Source organism: Sinocyclocheilus grahami, unplaced genomic scaffold, assembly GCF_001515645.1.
Source record: "Sinocyclocheilus grahami isolate Dianchi unplaced genomic scaffold, SAMN03320097.WGS_v1.1 scaffold4550.1, whole genome shotgun sequence".
NCBI lineage: Eukaryota > Metazoa > Chordata > Actinopteri > Cypriniformes > Cyprinidae > Sinocyclocheilus > Sinocyclocheilus grahami.
Window position 1 is genome coordinate 11,118 of NW_015509463.1, and position 3,964 is coordinate 15,081.

The following is a 3,964-nucleotide window of genomic DNA, read 5'->3' on the forward strand; positions in this document are numbered from 1 at the left end:
ACACACACACACACATATATATATATATATATATATATATATATATATATATATATATATATAATTTACTTTTTTCTTCCACATCTAGATGTAATCTAAGTTAAAAAAATATTATTTTCTGAGATAAAGTGTATATTTTTTCTAATGCATCATTAAACAGAATCATAAAATAATGGCTATTTTCAAACATGTTTCTATGGATGAAAGTTATTTTGTTGAGCCCAGTAAAGCTGTGCAAATAATTCATTTATGCTCGCATTTCAATTCCACTGATTTCTAAATACTTTCTCCAGTCGTGTTTATTTTATTTTTCATAGACAACAATACTCCCAGTTTACAAACCAGCTTCCGTCTGAAAAGTAATTTTATTTTTTAAAACGATTTATTGTTATTATGATATTCAAAGTTTTATTCTATGATTTTTTTTTTTTCCTCAAAGTTTCTCACAAATGCTGGAGGTGTTTTGTGTTTGTGTGATAAACAGACCACTTTTCTGTCAATTTCAAAGCCACAGAAAACCGGTGAAGGTTCAGGGTCTCAGTTTAGTTTGAGTGTGAAGATTAAACAGCTTTATTCAGGAAACCCACAGCGAGACACATGAACACAGAGAGAGAGACAGAAGATGAGCATTTATTGTGAACAGAAGACAATAAAGACTATAAGAGCTGCTCATTCAGTTACTCACCTTCAACCAAACCTGAAAAACTTTTTATGATCAACAAATTAGCCATGCTTGACTTGACAGTTTTACCTTCATAAACCGGTCAAACTAAATCAAAACAATGAGCCCACAAATCAATAACAGAGACTGACAGACATTGTGTTAAATTGGTAAATTAAGCAAATACCGCCTTAAACAAGTGACAACTCCAGGTTTTACTGTAAATCTGTTTCATTTTAATGATCATTATCATCATTATTATAGGCAAAGTCAAAGCATAATAATGCATCTTTTTATGGCAGTAAGAGTAATATGCCAGCTTGCTTTTCTGAATTCAGCATTACCTAATGTGAAATGCCAGTTTCTGGTGCTGTGTTGTGATATTATGAGAGAGAAACGGTGAAAATACTGCATGAGTCTGTACAGTTGAACGTTTTCGAGATTTCGAGACATACGTTTGACTTTTAAAATCACAAGTGTAGTTTCAGAAAAATGTCTTAACCCTCTCTTTTTCATTTCTAGCATAAAGTGACTTGCTTGTAAACGTCTCGGTGCATTGGGCTTGCAGGGTTGTTTAATACTGTGGTCAGTGTGATAAAGTTCATCAACATGAGAGGCTCTCCAGCTTGTGGTTTTCTTTTGCTCTATTTATCTTCTGTGGGCCAAACCGAGAAGCCCTTCAGACACCCGCAGGTATGATAAGCTTGCAGGGTTGTTTAATACTGTGGTCAGTGTGATAAAGTTCATCAACATGAGAGGCTCTCCAGCTTGTGGTTTTCTTTTGCTCTATTTATCTTCTGTGGGCCAAACCGAGAAGCCCTTCAGACACCCGCAGGTATGATACAAACAGGAAATGGTTTCTTGAGTCAAGATGGACACAAACTTTCCACTCAAAAGATGCTGTCAATTTGTTTGATATATGAAAGATAAAAATAGTTATAATATACCCCAACTCTCACTTCAGAAGGTTTTAGTCCGGTCTTCCAGAGGAAAGTCCCATTTCAAAAAAAGTCCAACCAACTGCAGTCATAAATAAGTGCACATAATAAAATGTCTGATTGTTTTTCTAATACTACAGAAGTCCAACAGTTCAGAGCCATTTGCTGAATGTATTTTGCAGATATAGTTTCTGTGATTAAATAACATAAACCTCCTCAATAAAAAAAAAAAAAAAGTGTAAACGATTCATAATGTATTTGCATCTGTTTCTGGCTCTGATCTCATCCACAGAGATGCAGCCTTTAGTTCTTATTTTAGATTCTGAATATGAAAATACGGCACGACGACGATACACGCGAGAGCCAATGAGATTTAAGCGCAGTTTCGACTCCTCCCCTTTCTCCTTATATGGCGCTGCGCGTCCATTTGAATGAACACTGAGGCTCTTGAATGTCTCACAATATATTTACAAATTAAAACTGTGAAACACTATTAAATGACTATAAGATAAACTCTGAAATTCCTCCTTATACAGTATATAAATTAGTATATTAAGCATTTTACACTAAAACTTGCTGAAATATCAAAAAATGGAGATAAAGAAGATGGGATTTATTCATATAATGCCTTTAGGGATATAATTGAAAAAGAGAAAACAAATGTATTGAACTAACACATTCTGTGAACAAAAAAAAAAAACAGTTTGGGAGCATCAACTTGACTGAGATTGTAAACATGAACACAAACGTCTCATTGAAACCTCTGGCTCCATCTAATGGTAAATATGGGTTCATATCTGTTAGATTTCTTGGTTTTGCTGAAATGATCTTTAAGTATGTTATGGTAGTTGATGGTGCATGTTTATATTCTGTTTTGAGGAATTATAAATCACACTGATTTACATGAGTTTCAAATGAAAGAGTCGATGAAGAAATGAAAGAGTCAATGAAGATGTTTTAAACCCAAAGTTAAAGATGAAGGAAAGGAAGCAGATGAACTCAAGTCTCAGCATGTCGCTCTTTGTCCAGATCGTGTTGTTGAACCGTCATCAGTAGGGCTGAGTATCGATTCAGATGTCCCGATTAAATTCGATTCTCGATTTTTTTTTATACATTCAGTGAATATAGTTTCAATACAAATGCTATTGATATTTCTAAAAAAAATGAACCGTAAACATCAGTTTACAAATGGTGAATTAATACAAATAAATTAAGCCACATGTCTGTATTTTAAACCTATACTTTTTTTTTGTATGGGTCCTTTTTTAAACAATAATAGGGCCCTATAAAATGTTCTTAATTTTTCTGGTAATCAGATGAAGGCATAAAACATTAATTTAATTTATCCTAATATGTATTTTGCAGATATAGTTTCTGTGATTAAATAACACAAACATCCTCAATAAAAAAAAATAAAAAAGTGTAAACGATTCATAATGTATTTGCATCTGTTTCTGGCTCTGATCTCATCCACAGAGATGCAGCCTTTAGTTCTTATTTTAGATTCTGAATATGAAAATACGGCACGACGACGATACACGCGAGAGCCAATGAGATTTAAGCGCAGTTTCGACTCCTCCCCTTTCTCCTTATATGGCGCTGCGCGTCCATTTGAATGAACACTGAGGCTCTTGAATGTCTCACAATATATTTACAAATTAAAACTGTGAAACACTATTAAATGACTATAAGATAAACTCTGAAATTCCTCCTTATACAGTATATAAATTAGTATATTAAGCATTTTACACTAAAACTTGCTGAAATATCAAAAAATGGAGATAAAGAAGATGGGATTTATTCATATAATGCCTTTAGGGATATAATTGAAAAAGAGAAAACAAATGTATTGAACTAACACATTCTGTGAACAAAAAAAAAAAACAGTTTGGGAGCATCAACTTGACTGAGATTGTAAACATGAACAGAAACGTCTCATTGAAACCTCTGGCTCCATCTAATGGTAAATATGGGTTCATATCTGTTAGATTTCTTGGTTTTGCTGAAATGATCTTTAAGTATGTTATGGTAGTTGATGGTGCATGTTTATATTCTGTTTTGAGGAATTATAAATCACACTGATTTACATGAGTTTCAAATGAAAGAGTCGATGAAGATGTTTTAAACCCAAAGTTAAAGATGAAGGAAAGGAAGCAGATGAACTCAAGTCTCAGCATGTCGCTCTTTGTCCAGATCGTGTTGTTGAACCGTCATCAGTAGGGCTGAGTATCGATTCAGATGTCCCGATTAAATTCGATTCTCGATTTTTTTTTATACATTCAGTGAATATAGTTTCAATACAAATGCTATTGATATTTCTAAAAAAAATGAACCGTAAACATCAGTTTACAAATGGTGAATTAAT